The following is a 12,623-nucleotide window of genomic DNA, read 5'->3' on the forward strand; positions in this document are numbered from 1 at the left end:
TATGTTAAAAGTATCAGCATCTGAAACAGGATTAAGATTCCCATATGGTCAAATCATAGTGGAACCTGTATAAAAACATCTATAAATGCAAACACATGCAAGTCACTGGAAAACATTATATAGCAATTTTACCAGTGACTTTTCCATCCAGACACCACAATTAAGGAATTGCTGCAGTGTTAAAATAGTTCCTTTTTTTTATTATTTGAAAATTGCTCACATTCATTGCACAGGTGGTGTTGCCAATTCAGAGGCCTTCCTAATGAGACTACAATGTTTTCAAAAGGATCCTGACAGCTTTGATTAGACATGCAGGCTGTAAAAAGAGAGCAATTCCCTAAGTTAAAGAATTTTATTTTAATGCTGTCTCACTACAGTAAACTGAAGTAGTGGACATATTTGTGAACTCCTGGAAAAAAAGACAGGTTGAAGGTGAGTGTTTTGTTTTGTTTATTTATCATTTATCTTTTCAAACAAAAACATGTTACAAAAAGAGTAGACTATAAAGAGGAGTTAAAAAGCATTACATTTAAACTCTTTGTCAGAGTTGTCTGCTGTTAGCCTAAAGTTACTTATTTAAATAACAAAAGCCTGAGCAAACTTTCTAGCCAACACATGAAATGACCTTCTGCAAGGGCCTCTCCCACATATGACACAGATGAGTGAAAACAGCTGCCTTTGCAGCACTAGTCTCTATAAAATTGTAATCTGTATCAAGGGATACATGGAAATTACATATAGTTCCCTGTCCTATTACCACAAACAGTAATGAGAAAACAGAATCAAGGATTATTACTTCCACTCACTGACAAGAACAATTATAGCATGCTTTGAGTCCCCACCACTGCAGTTTCAAAAGAATCCATGCTTCAGAATACCACATGGGAGACTGGTTAATGAAAACTGGAACCCACTGCAGAGGGTAAAAGTCTTTTTGACCCTTGGAAATTCAGTTTCAGGGTAAAGACAGGCAGATATGGCCAGTTTTTTTCTCAGTGTCTCTTCAAAAAATCAGAAGGCACACATGATGAATAGTTTGCATTGCTCTGTAGCTACATGCTAACTTCAAACTTGAGTGCAGAACAGCAAAACAGTTATCTCAACTGAATGTAAAAGAGATCCAAAAGAATGTAAAAAATATCCATCACTTAAATATATGTAACTGTAAGGTCCAAAATATGTTCACAGCAAATATGACATGGTATTTCTGTAAAAGAACATATAAAGATTGAGCAACTTCTATTAATGCGCAACTTAATTTGACAGATAGAAATTGCAGTATTGATGGTTCATAAAAACTAATCCAAGCTAATTGCATCTATGCCTTGAACAGCTAGCAAGATTTTTCAAAATTAATTTTTAAGAGGTTCAAGGAAAAAGTGACACTGCCTTGCAGAAAAAAAGGTAGCTGCTCAGCCTAACTATGTTTATAGGGGTATAAACATGAAAAAATATATTTTATTTAAGTTTGGTCAAGTTGCCAAATTCTGAATATGAAATATATACAATTGTTCCTTTCTAGAACACACACTTGTAGCTTCCCTTCCCAAGCAGGAATAAGTATTCTGTTATCCCTGTCTAGAATTCCCCCAAAGTACCTTTTACACAACCAGTGTACATACAATACAGTTAAAAAAACAAAAAAGAACGAAAAATAAAAACCAAAAAAACCCCAAACATTCCTTACATCCAAAAAAAACTAAACTGCGTTTTTACGATTTACATAGAATAATGTCTATAAATATCTATCAGGGCTTCTGGTTAAATATTGCTCACACTTCCTTTGAGAGGAGGTAAAAAACTACATAAGTGGCTATACATTTTGTAGTGCAAAAACTTTCAGTATTTTTGAACTTTTCTTCTTTTAGACTGAACTTAAAGGGAAGATCGAAAAAATTAAGTTCAGTAGCATTATAAACTATCTATAATACCACATTCAAAGAGGTGTAAAACCATCTCTGAATTAATCATAGAATATGATGCATTTTCCAATTTACTCTTATGGTAGTGGAATTATTTCAAATAAAAAGCTTGTAGATGACTGAAATTGCATTAATGTCTTCACCTGAAAAAATTCTTAATCTCATTATTTTTAAAGGAAAACAAGCAAATGCCTTACTCAATAACAGAACTGGTGATTTCGAAAAGGAAGGCACAGGATTCAGGAGTACATGCATCTCCTGTACATCCAGACATACTTTTTCCAAGTCTCAACCAGGAAGAACACTGAGCAAGAGGTAAATGAGGCATTTTTGGATGGATTTCAACTATTGGATGCAGAAATCCTCGTTTCAATTTCTTGCTTGCATTCATTTATTACCAATAATCGCTTATTTCTTAAGTGGTTGCTTCAAGACTTAAAATTTCATACTGAGGTAAGTGCCCCAATGCACTGCATATAGACTATTTAAATATTCAAAGACTGAATGAAACCTTAAACTCTACAATAATCACATAAGTGATTCACAGTTCTGTTATCTCAATAAAATACAATCTACATGGGAACCTTTAAAATATCACAATACTATTTCAACCATGACTATTTTGGAAGCTACACTAGACACACAACTGACAAGGCATATATATTTATATAAACAAAGGTAGGACACACACAAAGCCATGAATGCCTTCTGTGTGTATGGAAGGACTCTGAATAACTCAGAATTTTAGAGAGAAGTCTTTCTGGGCTAAAAATCCCTTCAAATAAATTTGGTTTTCACATTACACAGAAAAAAAAAAAATTATTTTTGAGTAGATGAATTTAACTGTCCATTATATTTACAGACCCTTAGGCCCAAATCTCAGCCTTACAGAGATTTTATTTATAAGACTGGGGCTTCCATCAGCAACATTTACTTTCTAAGACTTAATTCCTGAATATAAGAATAGATAGAATTTCAGTTTCAGTAACCTTCAAACGTTTCCAGGAATGGATACCAGCTCTTCATATCATCTATTCTAAGGTAAGCCATTTTAGCCTTGGGAAGAAGTACTTACCAGTTTTGAGTAAGTTATCCCTTTCAGCTCTCTACCCCCTCCTACAAAAGAAAAACAACAACAACACAAAAAAAGATAATTACAAATATTTTTAACTAGAGTTTGAAACAAACAAAAAAAAATTCAAATATTTGAAAAGTTGGAGAGGGAAGGGTTGGGACTTTAGAAAAGGGTTTTTGGTTGTTTTTTCTTCAGGAGAGTTGTAATTTTTTTTTTTTAATGCTGAAGCTAACTATAAAACACCACTTTGAAAGAAAATCTGTTCGAAGTGGCAGGGAAAACTAAGGAGACCTACAATTTCAATCTGGATTAAAATACAAACTATTACTGTCACTAGGGGGAGAAGCAACTAGAGGTACAAGTCTTCCTAGTTCTGTGCAAGGTCACTGTCCCCCTCCCATAGTGGAGAGACCTGCTCTCCATTACATCTATTAAGATCTATATCATAAGCCTTCTTAGTTGCCACAGCTAAATACAACAAGGTTACCCACCCATGACATTTGCCCATCATCTCTGCTAGAGGTAACACCAGCCCCCAAAGATGGTAGAGCAGGTGGTAGGTCAGCTCAGCCACCAGAGCTCAAATCCCAGAGTACTGCTAGGGACTGAAACAAACAGCAGAGTAAGCCAATATGGTGGGACACAAAAGGTGGAGGCCAAGAAGAGGCACTGCCTGTTACACTGCCTGGGTCATGGGTAGAACATTCTGTAGCACAGCAAGGTAATACCTCTGAAATCACCACATGAATCATAAAAAACTCATGAGTCAGAGTTCTAAAAAGATAGTTAGAATATAAATGATAACTCATTTGCTCAATTACTTTGCCTGATGCTAAAAAAAGGCTCCAAAATACTCCCAATTTTCTAGTAAAATACTATAATATTAGCGTATTTGAAGCTTTAACTTCACAGCTAACAAGATCTTTGCAGATGTTTCTATCCACACATAAGTCATCACAGAGCTGAAGTTTAAGCCCCAGCCTTATAAACAGATACAGCAGGAGAAAGTCACGATCATCTCTCTCTCATTGAAGACCAGCACAAGTGGAGGGTTTCCATTTACTATCCAGCAGAACTGGGTGCTGATGACCACTGAAAAGAGAAAGCCTGCTGGCAGTACTGTCAGTCTCCTAGTCTCAAATTTCATTGTGCATTTTGAACCACAGAATATTACAGGTGATGTTTAATTTTAGAGCAATTTCAGGTAAGTTTCCATAACATCCGGCTGCTACCATGACAGGTTATGAGCTGGGAAGTATGGACTGTTTTGAGGTTGTATTCAAAGCAAGTAAATTGGCTCTGGATGTTACAGAGTTTTAAACACTGTCATTTTTGAGGGTGCTGAAGAGACAGGTATTATTCTCAAACTGTAGTTTCTTTTTGGTATTAAAATCCTACTTGTCACCTCCACCTCCCACTATCAATCAGTCACTTAATTGGTCCAGAGACCTACAGAGGAAGCCCTTTCATCATGCAAGTACTAAGTGCCCTCTTCAACAAGCAACTACAACTATCTGTCCATGCTTATTAATAAAAAACAATAATTAAAAAACATCTCACTGCTGTGGATTACTGCTTTTGGAAAGCTAAACAAAAGCGTCAGTATTACACATCTGCAAACACAGTCTTAGAAAAAATAAGCATGATTTTTACTTTAAAAAAGAAAAACATCCATTTACTTGTAACACAAGTACACACAACCTGACAAGAAAGCTGTCACTTAAAAATAACAGCAACTGTTCCTTCCTTCCTATTTTCCCCCTACGTAGAGACTCGCCTCCATAGCAGGACCCTAGCTCCATCAAGATGGAACTGTGCAGAAAAAAACTGCACAGTTACAAACCTTCAGATTGCATTTAATCTTGCTACAACCCCAGACTCAGAAGCCAGGAGCTCCCAAGGACAAAGTTTAGAACACAAGGAGTTTAATCGTGACTATCCAAGTGAACCACTGTGTTGCCTTGGAGAAGTCACTTAGAGAGGACCCATATAGGGAATGGAAATACATTTGCATCCTCTTCTGTAGATAATTTACTGCAGGCTTTTTCTTTAGTGTTTAGAACAGGTTAACCTTTGAATGTCAAACCTCTGGCAACACAAAATTCTGCCCTCATGCAGGTATACTATTTTTACTAACATCCCTGCCTCATTTAGTAGAGAGGACAAGCACAAAGAATGAAGTATCAATTGAATTTCTTGTAATTCTGAACTTTTGATTTGCGTGGCTTTTTAAACTCAACATCTAAGCCCTAAGACAAATAAAAAATTGGTTTCTTCATAAGCAGCGCACTAATGAGAGCCACAGAAAAATTTGTGCCTGATACAGGCAAGTTTTCTTAAATAGAGAACTGAGAAAGAGAAATTAAGAACAAATACCCAAGATTGGTAATCCCAAGCATCTTAAACAGATATAAGTTTTCAACTGTTCTTAGCATTTTTATAGTAGAGAACAGCATACGACCAACAATATCTGTAAATTTGACAACTCCCTGTACTTATGGATACTGGGAACCAACAGAGAACAGTATTAATGAAAAAGGGATAAAGTCTGCTCTATAAATGAAATGAGATTATTTCTTCTTCATAGCAAAAGTACATCTAGAAACTTACACTGCCTCTCTCGTGCTCACTACAAAACACATTAGAAAGTTAAGATTAGACAGCTCACAATCATTCATATCAATAGAGAAGTCTGAAGAGTTTAGCATTATACAGGGATTTGTAACAAAAACTTCAGCAGAAACTTATCACAAAATCTCAGCAACCTAATTTACTGAGGTAGCCTTTTGAAGGCTCTAGAAACATGCTGTAAATTGTCCAAGGTAGGAGCCTGCAAGGTTAACTCTCAAATTGTTACAGTATATTCTGTAATATTTTGGGGGTTTTTAAACCCCAGGTCTGGGAGTCAAATTAAGAGCACTACCTTCTTCCCAAAATATATCTATGATCTATGATTAAAAAAGTTACTCATTTAATGGGACCGTTATGAAAACGAAGATCTCAAAACTCCTATGTTTAAGGCTTGGTAGCACCTGAGGACATCAGAAAACAAATGGTGGTGAAAACATTTAAGCATACTGCACCTGAAGGCTTAAGACTGTTTAAATGCTAATTACCTATATATTAAGATGTCTGATTATAACAATTATATACTTATTACTACCTTCAAGTTATACAATCAAGTTTATACTACTGTAACCAGAGACTCACTTGGAAAAACTGGAAAAAATTAAACGTCATGTTCAGCAATTTCTTCTTTACATTTTTTCTAACTCTAGAAACTAGCAAATGTTTACTGTCAGACCATGGAACTCTATCCATTCATATCATGTTACAATATTTAATTATGTATCTTTTTGCCAAAAGGATCTTGGTCTTGTTCAGTACACAGAAAAAAAAAAAGGACTAAATGCTGTGCACAGGCAATTGTGAACCTGATATTTTTTCACATTTCAGAGAACTGCTCAACAATATGAGGGTAAGGCATTATTAATTTCGTGTGCGTGTGCACGAAACACACACCACACAGGAGGGATTCAGAGTTTTTTCTCTGGACTTTTGTTTTTAGATGTGAACTCCTCAAAGCATCAGCTCTCCCTCCCATATATGAAAGACAGCCTGTATCTAGAGAGCACTCTATCACTATCTTCTAAGAAAACAAGTCATGGCAGATACTTTACTGTGATTTTCAAGTCAGCAACTCATATTCCTTCACAGGGCAGGATTTCTGCAGTCTTAAGAAGACCAAACCCAGGCCAGACAGGGTACATAATCAATTTCATATTACATTATTATAAGGCTTATGTTTCAATGATGATCATTAGCAGTGCTGGAGCTGTTGCTTCCATGACAAAAAGAAGCCTCCTTTGTGCCAGTGCACAGAATGTGATCTTCCTGTTGTGCTGCAGCTGGGAGAATTCCCAGTCAGCCCCAGTAGCACATGCCAGGCAGGTGTAAAGGGACCAATAGGATTGCTCAAGATAACTGAGACTGCACTGAAGTGTACAAGTCATGCCTTCCAGTTTGTCCATGTGTACAACTGATCTCTCCTCCTCCTTCCTTATCCCCCACAATACTGATAGATTAACTCCAGCTAAACTGGTCAAGGAGTCTGGATTTTCTGCTTATGCATGTAGACAACTTAAAGGATTCAAACTACAAACTTCAGTTCTACCTAAAAGTTCTTCTGCTGCTATGATTTGCCATGAAGCAAATGCAGTTTGGAGTTTAAGACACCTGAAGCTGACTTCACTTGAGGATAGATTGCTTCACCGTCCCTGAAACACTTTATAAAACATTCAAGCTAAGTTTAAATAGAAGTGTGCGACACCATCATTTGTCTTTGCAGAAGCAGTACTATATTTAACACATAGAAAATTAGCTAGAAGACTCAATACAGTTTAAAAGGCCATCTCTAGTGTAAAGATAAAACCACTTCACAAGCTGATTCTTAAAACATTCACCAAAACTTGCTGTGGCACCAAACACATGTAAACAGCTGACAATTACCCTCTTAGCTCTTGTCCTGTGACTACAGCTCCACTGGGCATTAGTAATTCTTCCTGAACACAGACTTTCCTGGCATCTTGGGGGTGGGATGGAGTATGAAATCACACTCTCGGGCAAAATTATAAACTACATTTGGCCTAGTAGAAAATTAGCACAAACATGTTTTAAAATCTCAGAATCATCTCTGTCACTTGAGCAGATTCAAGATATATTGCTCTACACTTTTTACCTGTGCATAATCCCCTCATCTTTGCACAGTCTGAGCCTATCTCTTGAATCAGAGAAGCCTCTCTAACCTATGACCATCAGTGAGCCTGGCAGATGTTCTTTCTGACTTGGTATCAAGGACTCCCCATTTAACCTAACATACATAAAATTACCATCAGTAAAATTCTCTTTTTTTGTACCCAGACACCAGTGTACAGGGACGTTTTAGCATTCAGAAGTTCTTGTACTGCAGAACCACTAAGCCTCACTTTGCTCAGTGAGTTACTTTTCACTAGGTTCTAGGTACACACAAAATAATCCTATATGCAGTGTGGCTAAATTCTTGCTCGCGTAAAAAAAAAGTTGTATGACCTGGATTTTTATTTCAGTGAATTACTTTTTAGAAGGACTGTTTAGGTAAGCACACACCAAGAGTACTAATAAGGTCTGTAAGTTTATCTTTTACTAGCACTGCAACAGCAAAGTTTCATATTTGAAGTGGGGAGCTGAGGAATCTTCTGCAAAATTAAAATATTTACATGATGTGAAAGTATAAATTAGCAGAAGGCAGAGTTTGGCATTTGTTTCTAAAAACATTTTGCTGCATTATTTGATATTCCATAAAGTTGCTGGAAACATGGATCATTTGGGATTTTTTTTAAACATTGTTTAACAATTTAACTTCAAAAAGATGTCAGTTAATCTGTAAAGTCTTAAACCTGTAATTTTTCTTTTTTAATTATTTTCAAGTATTTACAAAGTATATATACCACTGGGAAGGAAAATAAGATGGAAGGTTAACAGAAAATGGAAGGAGCTATTCCCTCCTAGCCGTAATAATCCAATGATTGGGTCTCAAAATGTATAAGAAATGCAAAGGGAAGTTATTTGAATGTCTGTGCTTTACAGTTTTGTTTTGTTTCTTAATAGTATGTCTAGCAAAATCAGTTTATTAACCTATATTGTTCTTAACCTGTGTTGCAATTTTCTTATTCCAGTCCCTGAGAAGTTCCTGCCCTCCTTTCATACTTCAGAGACAGAGGACTACTTGGGAAAAAGGGGAGGAGAGGCAGTTGAGAGGAGAAGACTCTTTCTAGAAAGAACATACACGACAAATCCTAATAATAGATTTAACAATCACAGATGCAAGGAATTAGAAAAAATTAAGAAAACTCTACCTCAGTACCTATTAAACTATTTTTCCCTCTGAAATTTCATTAAGAAGGGAGGGACCTCTGATTTCTAGTTTTAACCTTTTAAACATAAGGAGAAATTTCTTATTGAGTGCCAAACCCTTTTTCCCCGTCCTAGCAACCCACTTTATCTTGGAAAGAACTGGCCCATGGGAATGATACATTAGTGAGGGAGAAGTGCCTTAAGAGTTTTGGGATGAGGTCCAGGGTACAAAAGGAGATGATCTGGATAGTGTTGTATGAAATGCAAAACTAGAGGTACCTCGGACTATCATTTGAAGTGCTACTGCACTTGTGATGGAGAGAACCTCAGGTATGTGCACGTCCTGCTTGTACAGACTATTCTTTGAATTTTATATGTCTGCCAGAGACATTCAGAGGACGCCAAAAAAATGTCAGAAGAGCAGCCCAACGCCTCAACGACACAGCCGTGACACTCAAGGACAGCCTTGGCCCTCCATTTCCACGGGGAAAGAGGTGCTGTTAGCGCAGTCGGCCAGCAGGGGGAAACGCCAAATAAGTGAAGGAAAAAAAAAAAGTTTTAAGAGGAAACACTAAACATGAGGAATAAAATTCGGCAAACCACACACATCTCCCCAGGTGAGATGGAAGGAAGAGATTCTGTTGTCGGAGAAGGAAAGCAGGATAAATGAAGCTTTCTTCGAAGCATTCTTCCAGAATTTAGAGAGGAAACAGTGAAAGTGCAAGTCCAAAACACAAGCAAGTAAAGGCAAGCTTTCAGTTTCGTGTTAGCACAGAGTGACTGCAAATCAATTCAAGTCTTCTTACATCTAGCGTTTTGATGAAAAGCAAAATATTGTGACTAAACAAGTGAGAGGACTAAGCTGAAAGATTATATATTTTTAAAGGGTTATTCAACATGAATGCATAAACTAATTTATTTAAAGTGAGCACACATATCCTAGAAGATCATTCTGCATTACAGAAGACTTCATATTACATTTATACAGAATCCCAAGAGTCTGGATTTTTTTTTCCCGAAGAAATTTCAGAACAGCAGGGCTCCAATTAGAGACCCTGAATTTCCTTCTACCTTATAAATATTACCTATGCAGCATTTCCATGCTTTCAAAGTATAGTGTAAACTACTCAAAGGGAGTGTTGGTTAAGTGAATAAATCTGTGTTAAATGCACTTTGATAAAGGGCAACTTGCATGTAAGAGACAGGAAACAGACACAATTCCACAATGTATTTTAAAATTAAGAAATAAAAAGCAAAATGCGATAATTTGTTGAACAAAGAAATTTAACGGGCATTTGCAATGAAGAAAAAAAGACATACCCTGCAATCACAAGGGCTTTCTGTTTAAAATATCACTGGCTGAGAATCACAAGGAGCAGCAGTGAGATTTTCAGTGACAGAATTAGAGAGATTAGCTACACAAGCTTCTACTGATGTTACTGTTCCACAAATATCAGACAGAAGCAAGTACACATGTAATAACATGCAAACATTTAAAAATGCAGGTGTATTGTGCTTAGTGATTGCATGGCAGGGTACCTTAAAACAACAGGTAATCTTTTATAGTTCTGTATTTATAAAGTTCTTTCAAAATCAGATGCTGTATTTTCAGTAAAACCCTTGTCTCAATGTGTCCATGAAAGCTAAATGCAGTTTGCCAAGCATGCACAAGGAAAGTTTAGATTACTAGTATATCAAGAGACCTAAGTGAAGCCTAGTTCTGCTCAAAGTTTATAGTTCTACCTTCAGTTTTCTTTCTTATTATTTAGCGTGCAGGCTACATAACACTCCCAGAGTCAGCTAATCTAGCTGGCCAAGGCACCCTCCTTCACGTCCTCTTCCAGCTGAGAGGTCCTACCTCCAGCAGTCCTCACTTTCTGGGGGGACTGGTGGGCGAGGGGGTGTCACACTCCACAAGAAGTTGAAGCGATTCACAGATTGGTGTGGGGAATATCATGCACAAGCTTCAGCAGTAGAAGCACTGTGCTGGCAGCACGAGGGAGACTTTCCTTCCTTTTTTCAGCAGTTATCAAGTTCCATTGTGCTATACTGGGTACAGGACTGTGCACTTTGCTGATTCTTTTTAAATAAAACGATCATCAAGAAGTGACTTTTCACCTTCCCCACATGGTCAGAAATTTGGCTTGTGAGCTACATTTTCAGTGACAGAGTCACATTTGAACATCCTTTTCATTTTGAAACTGGAAGACCTACAGAACAACTAGGGGTAAAGATGAATCTGAGTTTGGCAGTCCTGAATTCTTTCTGTTCTGCTTGTTACTCAGGCAGAATAGAAATCACTATTATTTTCTGTGTAACCTCATTATGGCACAGGCATTCTTTAAATACTAAGACTAAGCCAACCTCTGCTGACTTTGCTATCGTCAACTTTCATGTCAGTATACTGCAACAGGTACTGGTCCCCATTTAGTCTGTCAAAGTTCTTATAATAAACTGGACTCCTCAATTTAATTATTTCATCACATGCATTAAAAAGAAACCATTTAATGTATATAAGGTACAGTAGATAAACTTGAAAATTAGCTGATAATACACATTCTTGTATTCTGTACTTTATAATACTGAAAAATACTTGAAAGAATATTTGTAAGAATATAGGAGTTCATTTCATGTGACATGGATCTTCCATTCTAACAGGAAGCAACATAGCTCAAAATGAGAAACTTCACATAAATTCTTGCCTTTACAACACTACAGATCACTTGCTCTAATATGCTAGGCTTCTAAATTATTGCCAAAAGACAATACGAAAATGATTTGTTGGTGAACAGATGTTCACATGAAAAAAGTATCAAAAGAACAATAATTTGTTTTTTAATTGGTCTTCAGATTTTACAAACAAGACAAAAAAGGTAATGCTCACCTGCTAAAATTGGGGTTTTTTTCTAGAATGAATACTGGCAATTCAATTTGACAAAGTTCTATGTAAAACAGTCTCAGACTTCTGTTGATTCTGTCAAGTGCTCTGGACTCTGAAAAGGTGGCTGGGACCCTCTGCTGCTATCAGACGGGTATCACATTTTCCTCTCCTTTTGACCACAACATCTAAGTACAGCCTGATTGTATTTAGTAAAAACCACTCTCATTTTATATTTGCATTTGATTTGCTTTTTAGCCAAACTTATTTCAATTTCACCAGATATTATTTCTTTAAACCATGTTTTCATTTTGGCATTCCTGATCTCCTGAGGACAGAGACCAGCAAAGAAAGAAAAAAAAAAAAAAAAAGAAAAAAAAACCAGTTTGAGACACTCCAACAATAAGTACTGTATTCCCTGTGTAGAGATTAATTAGCTAAGGATCAATAAGGTTTCTATGAGTTTCTAGTTTTGTGTACTAATAAATTATGATAGAGTATGTAAAGGTATCAATGAGTTTCACACATAGCCTAAATAAAAAGACAGTAAACAGAATTAGGTAAAACATGCTTGTTTCAAACTCTGAATACACCAGAATATCGAAAGCTCCTTTCTCTCCCCCTCCATCCCAAAATAAAAGCATGAGTGAGAAGGGATTTCATTACATTCTTAGAACAGTGAGAAGCAAAGTCGGAGGCAGCACTGGCGCTCAGCACGCAGGCTGTGCACACTCCCAAGTACGTCATGCTGACAAAACACACTGCCGGAGCGATCTGCCTTCCCAGGGCCTCCAACGCGCTGTCGGCTAGGCCTAAATCAGGTAGCTCTGTGTGCAGGGCTGCTGCAGATGAGCAG

At 36.9% G+C, this 12,623-nt stretch overlaps 1 protein-coding gene across 10 annotated transcripts in view; it reads right to left on the reverse strand.

Annotated features, from left to right (window-relative positions):
- Positions 1-12,623, reverse strand: part of PHF21A (PHD finger protein 21A) — a 132,384-nt gene that overhangs the window by 98,536 nt on the left and 21,225 nt on the right. For all 10 annotated transcript variants that reach the window (XM_071427410.1, XM_071427403.1, XM_071427405.1 and 7 more), the window contains one exon: positions 2,998-3,038. The gene's annotated coding sequence lies outside the window, so the exon portion shown is untranslated. The remainder of the gene's footprint in view (positions 1-2,997; positions 3,039-12,623) is intronic.

The sequence above is a fragment of the Agelaius tricolor genome, unplaced genomic scaffold, assembly GCF_023055355.1.
Source record: "Agelaius tricolor isolate 1412-34295 unplaced genomic scaffold, bAgeTri1.0.p SCAF_5, whole genome shotgun sequence".
Lineage (NCBI taxonomy): Eukaryota > Metazoa > Chordata > Aves > Passeriformes > Icteridae > Agelaius > Agelaius tricolor.